Below are 19,297 nucleotides of genomic sequence, written 5' to 3' on the forward strand. Positions count from 1 at the left end.
AAGAAAGCGAACGAGAATGATGACCTGAGAAATAGAAACAATGATTTATTCATTTCTACGGGGCCTTAACTATGCGATGAAGCAGACAGTAAAGGCAGAAAAATTAAAGGGGCAATAATTCGTTATGTTTAACTGAAATGTAGAAATTCTGTTTAATATCCTTTCATTGCCTGTTTCTCTCTCGGACTACCGTTCGAAACCGGGTTCTTCGTACGGTGCGGCGAGGCTAGGTTCTGCTCCCAATTACACTAACGAGTTCCGGGTCGCGTGACGCCGATGTACTTCGCTGTCTTGATGTTGGTTTGCGATTCCGGCTTCCAGTTCGGTTGCGGAGAGGCCAGGAAACACGCATACATCGATTACCGCTCGGTGTGGCGTACACTCACCGATACCTTCATAAGATTGTACGAGAGCGGGACCCCGACTGTAGCGTCAGTCAAACACCCGAGACAATAGCTCACACACTTTGCGTGTGACCTCAATATGCGGTCGAGAAACGGACATTTCAGTCTAGTGTTCACTGCTCAGACAACCGCCCCTATTCGGTAGAAAATATTTTAGCCACGTGGAGAAGAGTGGATCATGCCCAACATACCATAACTTCACTTTTGAACTTTCTATGCGAGACTCGCTTAGACGGACGTCTCCAGGACCTGTGAGATGTGAAGATAGTGGTCTGCGCGACGACATTTTGTGTGGACAAGCTTACTCGTGCGTGTGGTGGGTCTAAAACGCACCTCCGCGTATTGGAGAACATGTATATAGCAGCTCGTTGTGCCATATCATAATCTATCGCCACCTACCTTTCCCTGTGTCTCCAACTTCCCCTTTCCCCAGTGAGGAGTAGCAGGCTAGCTACTCCTCACTCCCCAAGCCGACCTCTAATCCTTTCTCTTCCTTAAATTATACTCCTCCTCCTCACTGTCATTTCCATTTCCCTTCACACTGCTATTTCTAGATCTTGAACGTAACTATGTATTTCGGTATGCTTTCTCTGGCATCCAAGCAGACTTTGAGTGCTTGCACAGGGGATCACGTTCTCTCTATGGTGCACAGGCCGCAGAAACGATACAGTTTATACGTCGGATTTCGAAGAAATCTGGCAGAGTGAGCACCAACATGGCTCGCCTTCTTGTCCATTCTGTATTGGAACCACTACTTGTCTACAGAGCCCAGTTTCATCATCTCGCGAAGGCAGAATGGGCTCGTTTTGAGGCCATTATTCACGAAGCCATTTGCGCCATAACGCGACTACCAAGTCTCACTCCGTTGCCAACCCTGCAGGCCGAGTCCCAACTCAACACTATCGACGAACTCGTACACCAACGTCGATGCGTGCGCCACCTACAGCCATCAAAGCTCGGCTGGTTCAGTGCCCCGGTACATGGGACACGAAATAGACAATCCAGCATCTACTAGAACCAATGTAGCTCCGTGGCAAAGGGTACAATTAAGTGACAATAAGCCTCTTGGTCGTCTGTATAGCCCGTTTCTTCGTCAGGCGAATGCCCAAGTGTCCCGCCTTCGTCGCGCCGATGATAATCAAGACGATGAGACTCTTCTATCATACACTGATGCCAGTGTTTTTCCTTCCTTTTTTTCCTTCCCCACTTCGCTCAACGCTACCTATTGGCCTCGAGCTCCACCACTGGAAAAGCTGCCGCCACCGTCGGCGTGACGTGCTAGGAGGGATCACGGCGACATAGCGGCCGCGTAGGCTGCTTCGGGAGCGCCGAAGCGAGCTGAAAACGAGTTTAAATTCCCTCGTACGCTGCGGTCCTCATTTAGTGGCGAAATTATCCCGCTTCGAGTGTCTCCTTTACAACGCTTGAAAGCACTACAATAGGTAGTGGCTGCCTTTGAAGGCGCGCAACATGGTAGGCTACTGCTCGGTGCCGCAGGGCCGGACGCACGTAACGGAGGCCGGTGTCAGCCTTATTCACACGTAGCCGCAGGACAAGAAGCTGCGTGAAGCTTGGCTCGCGAAACATAAAACCGGCAAACAGTCACCGGCTACAACTCGGGCATGCAGCAAGCACAGACGCGAGGAAGATTTCTGCTACGGCGCCGGGTCTGCGATGTTCGAAAAACGTCTGCTCGCCCGAGTCCGCTGCCCGACTAATGTCATGACGGTTTGGTCTATGAAATTGTTGATGCTATAGATACTGGCAAGTTCACTGGAGTGGAAACGGAGCGGTAAGAAGCACATTAAAATAAGCGTGGCATATGGTCATGTTTGTGTTACGAAATAATGCACTGGATTACAAAAGAAGAAGCAGCGGGAAATCGCCGGCTGAGAACACCAATAAATATATAGTGCGACGCAACTTGGGAAATAATATTGAAACGTCCAAGAACTTAGAAAAAAAAAAGATTGAACCCTCGCGACGGCACATCACAGTCCCCGTAGGCGTCGAAGTCTCTAAGATAAAATTATTTTTGAACAGCTCTGATAGCGCCCACGCAACAATGGTTGCTTGTATACTGTCAAATGCTCATATTCTGCGGCCTAAAGCTCATGGCACGGTGCGAAAACGCGCACGCGGAGAAAGCGAAACAGTGCGCGGACAAGCATGTAGACGCGCAGTCGGTCGCTGCGAATCTGCGCGATCGCTGCATTGAGACTTCGTTCTGTTACGCTACATTTAGTTATACAAACACTGTAAGAACATATTTCACATCGTTTGCTCTCAGCGTTTACCTATCTTTCACGCAAAAAGCCGGTTCGGGAGACTCCATCGCGGCGACCGCGCGCAGTGGCGTTCATTGTACGTATTCAGTAAAGAGATAGCGACTGTAAAGGATTGTGTGCTTTCAGTTTGCCCAAGATTATTATTTAGACAGTAAAAAGCTTCTCTCGTTTCGAAAGTGCTTATAGAAATGTCCGAGAGAGCTCGCGCGTGGTGTTTTCAGTGAGCGCTACAACAAAACCTATGTGGAGCGCGCCGCGTGATCCCTCATACTACGCCAGCGAGGCGCTTCCGATAGATGGCGACTCCATAACTCCTCGCCGCCAATAGACTTTCCCCTACGTGGCGTTGGTTTGCAGCACGCTCTAGCGCGCTCCGCGCGCTTCTTCGTACGTTCTCCGGCGCACGATTCTTCTAAAAGCCCTCCATCCACGCGCCACCGCCGCTTTCTTAAGTAGCGACCACCTTTGTTGTGCGCCGCGTTTTCCTCTCACAACCATCATCATCATCATTATCATAATCATCATCATCATCATCAGCCTGGTTACGACCACTGCAGGGCAAAGGCCTCTCCCATACTTCTCCAACAACCCCGGTCATGTACTAATTGTGGCCATGCTATGCCTGCAAACTTCTTAATCTCATCCGCCCACCTAACTTTCTGCCGCCCCCTGCTACGCTTCCCTTCCCTTGGGATCCAGTCCGTAACCCTTAATGACCATCGGTTATCTTCCCTCCTCATTACATGTCCTGCCCATGCCGATTTCTTTTTCTTGATTTCAACTAAGATGTCATTAACTTGCGTTTGTTCCCTCACCCAATCTGCTCTTTTCTTATCCCTTAACGTTACACCTATCATTCTTCTTTCCATCGTCCTCAATTTGAGTAGAACCTTTTCGTAAGCCTCCAGGTTTCTGCCCCGTTGGTGAGTACTGGTAAGACACAGCTATTATATACTTTTCTCTTGAGGGATAATGGCAACCTGCTGTTCATGATCTGAGAATGCCTGCCAAACGCACCCCAGCCGATTCTTATTCTTCTGATTATTTCCGTCTCATGATCCGGATCCGCCGTCACTACCTGCACTAAGTAGATGTATTCCCTTACGACTTCCAGTGCCTCGATGCCTATTGTAAATTGCTGTTCTCTTCCGAGACTGTTAAGCATTAGTTTAGTTTTCTGCAGATTAATTTTTAGACCCACTCTTCTGCTTTGCCTCTCCAGGTCAGTGAGCATGCATTGCCATTGGTCCCCTGAGTTACTAAGCAAGGCAATATCATCAGCGAATCGCAAGTTACTAAGGTATTCACCATTAACTTTTATCCCCAATTCTTCCCAATCCAGGTCTCTGAATACCTCCTGTAAACACGCTGTGAATAGCATTGGAGATATCGTATCTCCCTGCCTGACGCCTTTCTTTATTGGGATTTTGTTGCTTGCTTTATGGAGGACTACGGTGGCTGTGGAGCCGCTATAGATATCTTTCAGTATTTTTACATACGGCTCGTGTACACCCTGATTCCGTAATGCCTCTATGACTGCTGAGGTTTCGACAGAATCAAACGCTTTCTCGTAATCAATGAAAGCTAGATATAAGGGTTGGTTATATTCCGCACATTTCTCTATCACCTGATTGATAGTGTGAATATGATCTATTGTTGAGTAGCCTTTACGGAATCCTGCCTGGTCCTTTGCTTGACAGAAGTCTAAGGTGTTCTTGATTCTATTTGCGATTACCTTAGTAAATAGTTTGTAGGCAACCGGCAGTAAGCTGATCGGTCTATAATTTTTCAAGTCTTTGGCGTCCCCTTTCTTATGGATTAGGATTATGTTAGCGTTCTTCCAAGATTCCGGTACGCTCGAAGTCATGAGGCATTGCGTATACAGGGTGGCCAGTTTCTCTTCTCGCACCCACTCCGGTTTTAAAATTTCCGGTTCTGGCGTTTCCGCTTCCTGGAGTTGCGCCGCGGGAATTTCCCTTTGACTGCTGTTAGACGATGGTGAGACGCCCGGGCGTGCTTAGCAGAGCTGTGGCAGTCACCATCAGAAGAATGCAAAGGGGACAAGCTGTTGTATTCCGCTGAACTAGTAGTTCGCGGTCGCTGATTTCCAAATGCCCGAAAAACGGCAGTGGTCTCTCCAAGCACCCAGGTACTGCATTCCACTGTACGTTGTCTCTGGTGGCACAACCCGTCGCAGGTTGACGCGAAGCAGCGAACACGATCAGATCGCTGATCACAATAGGCGGTGGTTCTTGGATGGAATCGCATTCGCAGTTTAAACCGCAGCTGCTGCAATTAAAGCCTCTCCATCGACGCGAAAGTAAACAACGCTAAAAAACATAACGTCACTTCCATTCGTAACAAGAAGCTGCAGCTACGTAAGTTTCGTTTGACGCCGGAAGCTAAGGGGGTGAGTGGGAGAGGATCGTGTAGGAGGAGGTTAGGTTGGCGGTACTTAACCTGGTCGGCGGAAACCTGTATGGAGGGGCTTTAGATTATCCTCTCCGCCAGCAGGCGGCTTCTTCCTCCGCTTTCTTGGCGATTTCACGCTACCTTTCGGCGGCCCTAGGTGCGCCTAGCCAATTACTCTTGCGCGTAAAAATTTGAAGCCGAATAAGAGAAAGCCTGCCTGAGCGAGTTGCGGGGATTGTAAGGATGTTTATAACCACATAATTTGTTGCAAAAGTTGTGCTGGAGTTTGCTGGACGTCACATTTTTGTCATGAATTGTCAGCCTCACCATCATGGAAAGTTATCATCATTATCATCACATAGTTGCACATACCCACTACCTTGAGATGCACATAGCCTGTTTCAAAGACCCAGTGGGCCCAGCACCCCATAACTTGTGTCAGCGCTATAGAACTGACATTTAGGCACTACAGAATATTAGTTTACGCGCGTATACAGGCGCGTAAACTAATAAGGGGGATGGACAGCAAAATTTACCAAAAATGCATTTTTTGTTGTTTTGACACCAGAAGATGCGAGCATCGATGGCAGATATTTGTACCAAGCGGCATTCTCACATGCGCACCAGAACACTTGAAAAATGAAACCAAACACTCCCCTCTTCCGTGACCCTACTACGCAAGTTTGGGGGACACACTGAGGTGTTTGCGTTGTGATTATTGATTTACAACGGATAAATGGCTTTACTTGTATAATTGTTTTGATATATAATGCGTGTTGTTTCTTTAACGTGAACAGTAGTTGGGCATATGCCCCAAAACAGTCATATAGTTAGGTTAGTTCCCGTGCGAACCCTTCACTTGCTATAGGTGCTCAAAAACAACGTTTTCTCGAGCATCCATAGTAAAACCAGTGGTACACAGTAGATTACTACAGAGCCAAGCAGGCGGATGACAGGTGGAGCCGCACACTGTGGTAAAGAGGTTATAACCAGGGACCTATCATAGGTCAGGAATGTATCTTCGTCAAAGGCGAAGGTAGGTCCTCTGAAGAAAATACGTCTTCCTATGACAACGTTGGCGAGCCCTTCTGAGGCACCTTATCCCTGTTTATAACCTTTATACCAATCAATTGCTACAGTGATGACAACAATGCCATATAAAGTTTTTAGACCGTTGGTCTTACACCACGTGCGTGTTGCGATGCTGTGCTGAGCAAGATGGAGCATGATAGGATAAGATAGGCAGACTTTCAGGCCTCAGCCAAAAGCAGGAGAATGAAAAAGATCAGGTTAAGGCTAATGAAAGAAATGATATTAAGAGGCAATACGGGGAAAATAAACGAGAAGACCGCGTACCAAGGGCATTTTAGGGCAACTTGTCGGAAATGAAAACATTTAATTACGTTTTTCTCAAAACACCACTTTTGCTGACCAAACCAACATCTTGTCTACAACGGCTTGACTGTCGTAAAAGTTTTTTTAGTTGTTCTTGAATGCATTCGACACCTAGTTAACCAAATAAAATGTGTTGTTACCAGAACATTGATCTTTTATTAACATATTTACCTAGGAATAGGGCTTAAAATATGAATCATTGGTAGGTAAGCTTTCTTTTTTTGTTGTAGAATGGTAAAAAGTGCTATTATGCCTTTGGTTAACAACAAATCTCAGTGCGCATAAAAAGCACCAAAAATATTTGGAGCAGTGTGCCTACATAAACATCTCCAGAAATGTTCCTTCAAGAAAAAAGAAATAGAAAGTGATATTTTAATATTTCCTTAAATATTTTGTACTTTGGCACCAAATTTACCGCATTATTGGAATGCGTTTATTACAAATAAAATTGTCAACTAGTTTGATTAAATTCTGCAACCTTAGAGGCAGTTGTATCTAATTACCTGTGTCCACTTGTTAGGATACGGGAGCCAGAGTTGGCCTTCAGTTAAACGATGCTTTTGCGGGACACCAACATGTGAAACTAGGTACTGAAACATAAAGATCTATCTTCATTAAACTTAATCCTGGTCTTCAGATAATGCGAAGGTCAAAACGAAGCCGGCTGTGTGTTTCGCACTTCATTCAATTTTCAACGAGGTGAAAACGACTGTGCGCCTGAACACGGGGACGAAGAAAAGTTGACGACACGAGCGCTGAAGAGCGCGCGTTTTTCACGCTTTTTTAATGCGAACGCATTATATGGCTCATGAAGCGAAAAATCCGGCGGCGTGGCCGGAGATGCTACGAAATGTCAAGTGGTCACAGCCAATCAACGGGAGGTGCGCGCCGCATTGTCGGCTGGATTCCTTGAAGCACCAACAGATGACACTGCCCTCCCCCCATCCGTAAAACCCCTTAAACTTCGTAAAGTACTGCCACGCTCTCAAGAATGCCGCCATCTCCTCGCGCGCTCTGGTCGAGGTCGACGCCGTGTCGCTATTGGCCTAATAGCATCACGCGAGCCCTCGCGCCCTGCATCAGCGCCATTTTTGCTCGAGAAGCGTACACGAATTGGCGAGGAGTGCATGTTGGCGGCGTTGCTAGGCTGGAGCAGTGTAGGCGGCGCCACGGTCGAGGAGGGAGCGTGAAAGAGAGGAGAAACTAGGAGCAGTGAAGGAAGAGGAGGAGAGTGTCACTACTTTACCGAGTTTAAGGGGTTTCACCCATCCGCGGCAGCGGCGCCGCCAGCCGTGCGAAAGACAAGAAGAAAAAAAAACTAGGAAGCTCGCCTTCACGCATAGCGTTCGCCGCAAACGTTTCCCAGTAAGGATTACGGTTACATAAGCTGCAGTTGCCGGGTTGGTCTTAAAACGTGCATATTTACCAACAACGCCAGCTATCACTCTGGCATATGGCACGATTGGCTTGTGCCACAGAGAATCGTACAAAATTTACTGCGGGGAGTTCTGGCGCTGCGATTCGTCAGCTCCCACCGGGATGATAGTGCGTGGATATGTCTAATCTCCGCGCTTGTGGCTAAAAACCTTCTTGTGGTGTTATATAGTGCGTTTCGTCTTTACAGTTTTCCCCGCACACATAGTTTTCTAAAAGTAGCAAGGTAACTCGCCTCCTTGCACGTGCTTAATAACTGCGAATTGTCACACCCGCAGTCAAACATTTTGTTGAAAATATTCAATGTGTAAAGTCGCGAAGCCCTTTGAAGCCCGATGACTGAAGTTTGGGCCAGCGCCATTGCTCGCAGCTCCTGCAGCTGGCATTGTCGGAGTTTTCTCGAACGTCTTTTGCTGCACGACACTGTTCTTGCACGTGTAAAACCAATTTACCGCGTCTTCGTTTTCTCTGTTTTTTGTCTTCTACTCCCCTTTCTCTTCCCGCAGCGTAAGGTAGCTTGCCAAACGATTTTTTACATGAGAATCACGCCTGCTTTCTTTTTTTCTGTCTCTCATACGCCTTTCAGCAACCCTTCCAGACAGCGTGACCAAGTTTCTGTGGTCTCCGCACAATCCGATCAAGGTCAATCCGAACGTGGATCTCGTGCGGTTTGACCTGGTTGTCCAAGCAAAAGGTAATTCATTGGTACCGAGCAAAATTCTTAAACCGTGCTAGTTGTTTATTGTAGGCCAGAGAGTAAATATTTCAGAATTACTGCAATGAACTGAAGAATTAGTGGAGGATACACGTTGGGAGAATTAGGGGCACGGAGCCACTTGTATGTAATAAGAATTAGAGATATTAACCCGAAGTGCGAATGACTTTAGCGTTGGGCTAAAGTGTTGCGCTTGGCGTTGCGTTGAAAGTCCTCATACAGTGTTCTCAGATTGCTCAGAGGGCAACACGTTGGCGCGACACAGTAGGCGAGGCAAAAGCTGCCGTGCAGCAAAAGCAGCCGCCCTGGCAGCTATTAGGCGTTCAACAACGCTGGAGTGACGAGGATCGGCCTAGCAAGCGACGCAACTCAATGCCAGACGAATTGAGAGAAAAGGGAAAGCACAGAAACAGCGTTCGTACCATGACGTGCACTGTCCTATTGGGCTCGGACTACTGTATGCACCGCGGTGTGGTATGTACGCAGCTGCATAACAGGAAAGCTAGTGTTTGTGCGCAGAACGTTCATGCCAGTAGCGGAAGGCAAACACTGCCTTGACCGCTTCTAGTGAGCCATGGTTGGTCGGACGGTTGGTTTCGAAAACGGTTCCCACAGCACAACTACCCGAAGCTCTACCCATTAGCCCACGGAGTACCCACCAAGCCAAGTTGCCGGGAAAATGGTTACACAGACAGACAGACAGACAGACAGACAGACAGACAGACAGACAGACAGACAGACAGACAGACAGACAGACAGACAGACAGACAGACAGACAGACAGACAGACAGACAGACAGACAGACAGACAGACAGACAGACAGATGGACGGACGGACGGACAGATATCGCAACATGCGGGAAGCATTAAGTACTTACAAGGTATAATGAAATTCCAGAGTGTTGTATAGTAAATCAGTTCGTTTGATTTAGGTATCTAAACAGGTGGTGTGCACATAAATTTTACAGCGAAAGCTGTATATGACTAACCTTCAGTATTTCTTTCGGCGTCCGGCAACAGAAATGGACTTAGCGATTTCTAACAAACCCATACGGGTGCAGTGCGGCGGCGCAGATGTCAAAATGCGGCACAGATTAGAACGCTCGTCGTGAACAATAGCGTGACGTCAAGGTTATCGCAGTAAATAAGCAGGATACGTATTGGCTCTAAAAACAACTGCGTTATCGATGGGGCAGACATGTACAGTTCGTAGACCCGAAGAGCAACATGCGCACGAAGAGCGCCGAAGGGAACAGCAACGAGATATAAACGGCGCCGGCGTGAAACGACCACCGACGAAGAACGTTTCCGCGATGCTGAACGAACACGACAAATGCGAGCCCGGGCACCTCGAACGAGCAACGACGCCAGACTCGCAACGCAAAAAATGACAATCATTCCACACAGCGAAGATGGAATAGCAGCGAAAGCACTTTGCCTTTCATTTGAGAGCTTTGAGTGTCGTCAGCTTTCGCTGCTACTCAATCTTCATAGTGTGGAACAGTTGTCATTCTTTCATTGCTCAGAGACAAACTTGTATACATGAGGCCCCAGTTTTCTCAAATCTGCCGATTTCAAAACTTTTGTTGTAATATGATTGGGGGCCTGACGAAAGAGCCGCTCTTAGAAGTGAGGTAATTTTAATTCATCTTTCTGTTTAATTGCAGCAAACCTCGGCAACAATGTTCCAGTGGATATCGAGCTAAAGTATTTCCCCGTTCCTAGGTAGTTACATAGGAGATCGTGACACAGTCTTTCCATTTAACTCTTTTGACAGGCGAGACGGACGAAGGGCCGCGGCTGCAGTTGCGACTAGCCAGGCGCTTGGGTGACCACATGGTGGGCACGTACGTGCCGAGCGCCCTGTTGGTGGTGTGCTCGTGGCCCGCCTTCTGGCTCGCGACCACCGAGCGCCTCTCGCTGTGCGGCACTCTGCTCCTGGCGCTGACTCGGCAGAGCGCCACCGCACGGCGTGCGTTGCCGCCTTCCGTCGCCCTCACGCCCGTGGACTGGTGGATGAGCGGCTGCATCGGCCTCGTGCTGGCCGTCATCGTGGAGACCACCGCCGCCTGCTTCGAGGACGTGGTGAGTGAGACAAAAGGGACGGGCGTGGGAGGCGCATTTTTGTGACGCGGCAGCGGCGACTTGTCGTGCTAGTAGCGCTGTGACGTTGGCGCTATGCAGCGCGAGACGAAGACGCCAGAGGACACCAGGGAACTATGCCCATACTGCCCCTCCCTCTGGGAAGACGCTGACGGCACTGGCCGATTCCAGTCGGTGCGGCGATTTCGGTCTCAAGTTGTTTGACCCAGTATATTGTGAAATAACATATTTTCAAGCTACGCTCGAATTTCGCATTACGGAGTATCGTAATCGTCGGACACTCGGTTTTCTCCTTATAATACCCTTGCCATTCTTTTTGTTTGTTTCTTAATGTATGCCGGCGCCAGCACTCACACCTGAGTGATGTTACTGGACACTGTGCATTAATGAACTATCGGTTGTTATTCTTCTTCTCATTATTTTTATTTCCAGAGATGTCAGTGGTCTCCTTGTAGGTTGTGTGTTATACTTTCTCATGTTATGTTAAGTTATGATACGCTTTGTTATCTTATGTCAGGATGTGTTTATTTAAATTATGTAAGTTATGGTACTGTAAACCACAATTTTATAACATGTGTACCTCAACTACGCCTCTAAAATCAAGATGTATTAGCTCGTAACGTTTCTTCCTCTATAAGGTCATCTGTTGCATTGTAAAGTGCTGAAAGCTTCTTAATTACGGACAATTTGTCGTGCCGCAAAAGGGGGCCAGGCAACATTCCACATATTCTGCCCGGCCTTTTTGTGTTAACGACTGTCCTATATAGCTCGACTCCAAAGAACAAGCAAGAAGTTTCTGCTTGTAATTATATATCTCAGAGTTCGTGTCATGTGTGTTGTATAAATCTAGATAATCATTCTGTGTGATTAACTCCTTTTTTACACCTTCCTGATCCTTCTTGATCCTTTTCTGTTTCCCTATTTGTTCCTCCAGCTCGCATTGTTTTGTCTGCCATATATGTTCTTTTGTACATTTTTTCTTGTGTGTTACTCTTTAAGTCACCAGCACGAAGGCTCCGTTGCTGTTCCTGGGCATTACAAAAAATTTTATCAATGATTATTATTATTGATAACCAAAGATGGCGCGAGAAAGGCTACCTGTGGTTTGCGCTCCCGGCATTTTTTCGGCAAATAGCAATTCTTTCGCTCTAGTTCTGGCGGAAAATGTGCACGCGCGAAGTGTATTGCGTGGCTGGACAACGACCTCGAGCTGCTGAAGTCGATCGAGCAGGCATTCGCCTCTGACTATTGCCCAAAGGCCGACACTTCTGCGGTTAGGCTTAGCGGCGTACCTCAACACGCTAGCCTCCCATCGGCGGCCGCGTCTTCCGTCGTGACAGACGCCGATGCGGTCGTTCACCTGACCGCCCTCCGCGGCCTTCTACTTCACGAGCTTAATGGAACATCGTACCTCAGCGATGCAGTGGCGCAGCTGCAGAATGATGGCGCACGGTTGCGCAGTAAGACCGCGCAGGCTTCCGCACAGCAAGGCGCGCTTCGAGACGAGGTTCTACGCGACAAGCTTGCCAAAGAACGCCAGTCGCCCATTTCGGCTGCTGCATCGTCGGCACGCCCGTCCAAGGCTGCGCGTACTGCTTCGCCGAACACCGCTGACCTTATGCAGCACTTACCTCCTGTGCTGGATTGGCCGGCATCATCGAAGGCCCCCGCTGCTGACCAGTTGCTGTGCGTACTTGCTTCAGTGGACCTGTCGTCTGGCAGTCAGCCAACGTTGAAGCGAAAGTAAGCACTGAGTGCTGGCTGCTGTGACACCACTGGGATTGTAGTTGCTTTTCGCTCTTGGCGCCCTCGGGCTATCTTCGCGACAAAGCTTGCGCCTGACATCCATTCCTTACAGCTCGCCGTCCACCTATCAGCAGTTGGTGCAAAGCGACTGTTCTGCACTCGACTAAAAACCAAGTACGATTCCCACAATCATTTCATGTGTCTTTTAATGAGGACTGCTATCAGGGTCTAAGGGATCCTTCACTGTCGCCGCGCTCTGGCTTCTACAAGCCCTTCAAAGGAGAACTTTACGATACACTGACACTGAAAATTGCTCAGCGAGACGAAAAGATGGATCAGTGACGTGAGAGTTTTCTACAAAAATTTACGTGGATTACGCGCAAATGTGGCCAAATTTTTCGTTAACGTCATTTCACATTGTTTCCCCGTCACTGCCTTATCAGAGACCTGGTTGCGCCCTAAAATACCATCTAATTCATACTTACCGCCCACTTATCAAGTATTCCGATGAGACTGGGATCCTTCTTCACCGAAATAAAAGGGCGGTGGGATCCTCATTGCAATCAATCAATCATTCAGGTCCGCTCGGCCACCTGACTTAGAATGTGCAACGGGATGTGTCTGGGCACAGACTTTTTGTGCTGGTAGTAATAAGCTATTAGCAGGGAGTTTCTATGTTGCGCCTGATATGAATATTGAGTATACATGACTATTCTATCCAGTATTTGAAATCTTACATCGGCACATGGTAACCATAAAATAGCCATATTTGGTGATTTTAATGCACCTGACATTTCCTGGCAAACTGGTGAAATTTCAACTCACTCTTCTTATTTATCTGTGAAGTGCAACTCGTTACATGGATTTGTATATTTTACATCTGTCTGCCAATTTACCCATATTCTGAACTCTTGTGGCAATGTACTAGACCTATGCCTTAGCAACGTAGAAGCTGTGAATGTGTCCTGTGGTGATTTTCCCATTGTCAAGTCACATAAATATCATCCCCCGCTTCATATTTCCTTAGAGCATGCGATACATATAGCAGGGGATTAAAGGACACAGAAACAGCTCGGTATTTTTATTTCTCAAGCTGAGATTACGTGGGTGATTACCACTCTCTTAATAATGCGGACAGGTCGTCAGCACTAGAACTAAGAGATGTTAATGACCAAGTCATGGCATTCACGAATATTCTTCATTATGGAATGCAGAAAACCACAAAAAGGTGCTAAACGCTCTAAATTTTCCCATTGGTTCTCTCTTGAACTGAAAAAAGCTTTGAAAATGAAAGACCGTGGTCACAAGAAGGCACAGCGTACAAATCAGGAACACTGGCATATAGATTTTAAAATGTGCAGGCACTCTCTAAACGTTTTTACAAGCGTGATCATGCTGTCTGTATAGCCCACTTGGAAGATAGTAGTTCTGAAAATTCAAAATCTTTCTGGAGACCCGTTCGTGAACAGTCATCCAACAATACGAAACGATATATCTCTCTACTTAACAGCGACAGCCAACCTGCTCCAGATGTCGTGGGCGCCTTCGTCCTACACTTCGGGTCTGTGCACGGTGAAGGCTACACTGATGGAGTTAGTGAGCTTTCCAATCACCTTTCCCTGGACTTCAGTATATTGGTCTCGCAGCAACTTGGTTTTAAGAGCATCAGATGCTTAAACCAGTCTTTCTTGTGAGGTCCTGATGACATTGCACCTGCTTTGATTATTACGTACGGGGTCTTGCTTCTTTCAGTGCTTACTTGCATCTTTAATACTGCCTTACAGATGAACACATTCTCAAAGGCTTGGAAAACAGCGCCTTTGTTCCCGCCTTTAAGTCAGGAGTAAAAACTGCTGCGAGTAACTACAGGCCTATTTCTCTACCACGTGCAGCATCTGAATTATTCTAGTCAACTCTGCACTCATTAATTTCATGTTCTATGAAAAATACTATCATTCCTCAGCAGAACGGATTCATATCGGGACGCTCCACAACTCTCAGCTTCGTTAACTTTATGATGCACGCCTGTCAAGCCGGTTCTGGCAAAGAACAGCTGGACGTCATTTATTTGGCCGTCGGTGAGGCGTTTGACGTTCTATGCCACAAAATGCTCCTTCAAAAGTTGGCACGACTTGATCTGCAACGCCCTATCACAGCGCTGATAAGAAGCTGCCTACGCGACCGGTACTGCTATGTTGGCGTAAATGGTCATTCGTCAGAACGTTATACGGTTAGAAGTGAATTTCTCAAGGCTGCGCCCTGCGTCCTCTTCTCTTCTCGCTGTTTATTAACGACCTTTCGGCAGTCATTCAGAACTTTTTAGTTTTGTTATATGCCGATGACGCGAAACTTTTCAAAGCGGTAAAAAACGTTAATGATTGCGCCGCTCTTCAGAAGGACACTGCGAATTTTGCGTCATGGTGCGCTGGAAACAAGATGGTCATAAACGCATCAAAATGGAAAATTGTAAGCTTCACGCGGAAGATTAACATGATCTTATTTCCATATAGCGTTAAAGACGTTTTCCTGCCGAGAGTTCAGGGAACGAAGGACCTTGGTGTGTACTGCGATAATTCTCTCAGTTTGTCGCCCCACGCCCAACAGAAAAGGCTGTGTGCACTTCGAACCCTCCGCACACTATGTCGGCTGACGAGAGACTTCATGCAACCGGGGCCATTTGTAACTTTATAAAAGAGCGCATGCCTTCGAGTACTTGAGTACGCCTCCGTGGTCTGGGCCGGCACTTGTAAGGCAAATTGTGAAATTTCCGAAAGTGCGCAAAAACAGTGAATATCTATATTTAAACATAGATACTGTCAAAAGCCTTCCTTCTCCATAGAGCTGATAATAGAGACTTTTAGCTCAGCAGGTTTACGTATCGATGCGCTCGCGGTTTCCACCTTGCGCCAGCAGAGCGGCGCGTGAGAAAAGAGTTTTAGCCCGGCGGATCACTCACCCGCTCGAGCGGAGCGCTCTGCTGCCCCACCTAGTGGTCAGAATAGGAGTTACTGAGAAATAAATTTGAATTACGCTTGTTTTTATAATGCAAGAGATGTTGAATAAAGATATATTACATGTTCTCAGTACACTATTTGTTAATAGTGGTGTTTCCGATGTAATAGTGACGATGTTGTATAACCAAACATGCTTAGCTACTGCGTCTGCGTGGTCAAGCCGAAACCACATAGGAAGCCCCTTCATCGTCCGTTTTCACAAATTGCCGCGGATTCCTGCTGTGCACGATGCCGAAGAGCATACTACAGGACCCGCTACTCCTGTCACGACAGTTCCTCCACTTCATGGAATTATGCGCGGTTCGTAGTCAATCGCCCGAGCATAGTCGGAGAGATCTTGCAGGATCTGCTCTTTCTCAGCATATTGCTACTCGGTGGCAGACCTGAATAAAGGCGAAAAATCGTGCACGTCACGTTAACAAGTGTAGAAGCACGCACAGCATTTTGGTTGTGTCAGAAAGCAAAATACTCATTCTTTAAGGTTCTTGGCGTCCTATTATCGCCAGTACCCTATTAGGAGATCCACACGATCTCTTGCGCCGCGCAGCGTTCGCTCGCGGCTTGCATGACGTTCGCGATAACTGAAATCCATTTAAGATGATCGCCAAATTGGGGGGGGGGGGTAGTAGCGACTTCACGCAGCAGAGTGAGGACTTGTTGATCCGTAAAACACCTTCGGGCCTTTTTTGCTCGAAGACGGGTCAGCGCCGCAGTCGCCGTCGTCGATGCAGAACTGCCGGTGTTCACGCTCTCGGCTGCCATCTTGCATTTCCCATACACGCCCGCGCGTGCTCACGCACGCTCGCGCTCTGCGTATACCCTCCGCTGGGGAGTGCTTTCCAGCGAGCGTAAACGCTGCTCCGTAAAACCGCTGGCGGCCTCAGCGTTGTGCGCACGCGCAGTCGCGTCTCCGCTCGTCCGCTCCGCTCCGCTGGCCGTAAACCCGCTGGGCTAAAGCTCTCTATTGACACTCACGTTAACTACCCTCGTATTGTAGGCGCAGCAAATCGGGTGTTCTTTTTCTCCGCAAATTAGTACAAGGAAAAATCTGCTTCACGCACTCGCTTTCTCATGTGCGCGTCTACATTGCGCAGAAAAGCACAAGGAAACAGCGCGCCTTCCAGCCTTCCAATTTTTGTGACCATCTATCTAGAGTGCAGCTGACGTCTGACGCCCGTTCAGTGTGCCTGTATATTTTCATGCCTAATTTTAGCATTTTCTTGGAAGGAGTTGCAGAGGAATTTCAATAACTGAACAAACACTCTCATGTGTTGTGTTTTCCGTCATTCTGTAATCCATTTGAGTTTCTCCACGTTTGCTTTGTATTCTCTTCGTGCACTCATTTGACGCTTTGTGAAAATTTGTATTCGCGAAATAATTTTTTTATTATATGAGCATGCGGGAGTGTGTGTGCGTGTACCGTTGTTGGTGTGCAATGTTTTGCCAGCACCAAGAACCTCGAGGATGTCCCTGGGCACATTAATAAACATCTTTGATTGATTAATTATTCATAAACTATTTCCAGAGATCTCAGTGGTCTTTTTTGTGTGTTGTGTATTAATATTCACGCACTGTAATGAACATGGAGAGGACAAGTAAAAGGGATATCGTCCAAAGTGTCATGCGTTAATATGGCAAGTTCAGCTTTGATACTTTACAGGCCGGGGTGTTCAAATAGGAAAATTTTAATGTTGAACCGGAAAAAGAAAATTAGAGAAAAACGACCACCGCACTTATACGAGCCGAATATTGGAATTTTGTAATACCCAAATCGACATGAAATAAGAAGTTTGCGTGGAGTCCGAATATAGTACACAAAAAAAAATCAAGCGTTTAAACATTGGCACGTGCATGTAATACTGTTCACAATTACAGGCGCGGACAGCCGAAGAACTTCAGAAATGATAAAACAACTGCTTTCAATTTTGTGGAGCACCATGGCAACGTCAGTAATGAAACAAGGGAGCATAATGTTGCCAAGTGCAAGTACAGTGCTGTGTTTGGTGAATGAGAGAAGCGGGGTACTAAAGCACTGCTCATTTTTATAAATGGTTACAAACATGGTGACGCTCGCCAAATAATCAATAGAAATAAATTCATATATGTGCTGCCTTAGGTCGAGTAATTGTTGTTGAATGACCGCAAATGTTTGAGCAGACCTGATCCTGCCCCGTGCGCTGCTCGATAGCTGGTGCATCCCTGCACCGTGAATGCCGCTATCCTGCAGCAGCATTGTTCAGAACAGCTCTCAAACCGACCCTTTATATTGTCACAGTCGGTAATGTGGAAAGAAGACGACGCTGATGGTGGTCTTGGAGACGACGAAGAAGTGTTTTAGCAAGATCGATGCTCTACGCTTGTTGGCTCCGCCATTAAAAGCTACCTGTAAATAGACAAACGCTTCTTCCTTCCCGTAACATCATTGGTGGACGTGCGGGGTAATCGAGCAAGACGGAGCTCCGCAGCGGACGTAACCTGGCCGCCATGTCTTCCGAAGGAGAGAGTTCAACCGCGGCCCCGTCGTCGCTCCCGACAGTCATCCTGGCCCAGCCTCGCGACCCTGGCATGTTTTCCGGGATTGACAACGTTGACGTCGATGACTGGTTACAGAATTATGAACGGGTCAGCGCATACAACAGGAGGTGGGATAACACGCTTATGCTGGCTAATGTAATATTCTACCTCAAGAAAACAGCACGGGTCTGGTTCGAAACACATGAAGAAGAGATTACGAGTTGGGACCAGTGCAAACAGAAGCTTAGGGATTTGTTCGGCAAACCCGTCGGCCGCCAACGTGCTGCAAAGAAGGACCTTGGGACCCGTGTACAGACGTCCACTGAATCGTACGTGGCCTATATCCAGGACGTCCTCGCTCTTTGCCGCAAAGTAGATAACAATATGGCAGAGGCAGACAAGGTCAGCCACGTCTTAAAGGGCATCGCGGACGACGCGTTTAACCTGCTTGTTTATAAGAACATCACAACGGTCAATGAGATCATTAACGAATGTCGCCGCTTTGAAGACGCGAAGAGTCGCCGCATAGTTCAACAGTTTACGCGCCTACCTAATACCGCAGCTTCGTCGACGTGCGAAGACATTTGTCCACCGCGTGAGCCCACCTCCTCCGAGAACGTCGTCCGTATCGTTCGGCGAGAAATCGAAGCAGCGTCTCCTGCCACGCCTGTGACGCAGTGCTTTGACGATTCCCGGCCGCTTCTGTCACTCATTCAGTCGGTCATTCGCCAAGAACTTGCGAATGTAGGTCTTCCATCCATCTGCTCCGCCAGCCGTCCTGACTTTGCTTCGTCTGCTGCCTCTGCCCCTGTTCACCGGAGCCAATACGGACCGTATCCGAGCTATCGCAACCCGGCCGAATGGCGCACCCATGACGATAGACCCATCTGTTTTTACTGTGGACGTGTGGGCCACATCTCTCGCCACTGTCGAAGTTCCTGGCCAGCCCACTCACGACCAAGCTTTCCCGCCTACCGCCGCTCCCCACTGAATCCTCGCCCGCCATCACTCTCCACCGAGGTTGAAGACGCACCTGACAACGCTCGAGCCACCGCGACCAGCCGATCGCCATCACCACATAGTCGCCGCTCCCGTTCGCCCCAGCTGCGTCGCTCTCCATCCCCAGCTTACCGTCGCCGCTCTCCGACGGGAAACTAACTGGGGCAGCTCCTGGAGGTGACGCTGCTCTAGAACACCGGCCTGAAATTCCTCTGCTGACCCTGCCTACTAATCGGAACCTTCTGGACGTGGACGTGGATGGTTTGCCCGTTAC

Source organism: Dermacentor variabilis, chromosome 7 (assembly GCF_050947875.1).
Source record: "Dermacentor variabilis isolate Ectoservices chromosome 7, ASM5094787v1, whole genome shotgun sequence".
Lineage (NCBI taxonomy): Eukaryota > Metazoa > Arthropoda > Arachnida > Ixodida > Ixodidae > Dermacentor > Dermacentor variabilis.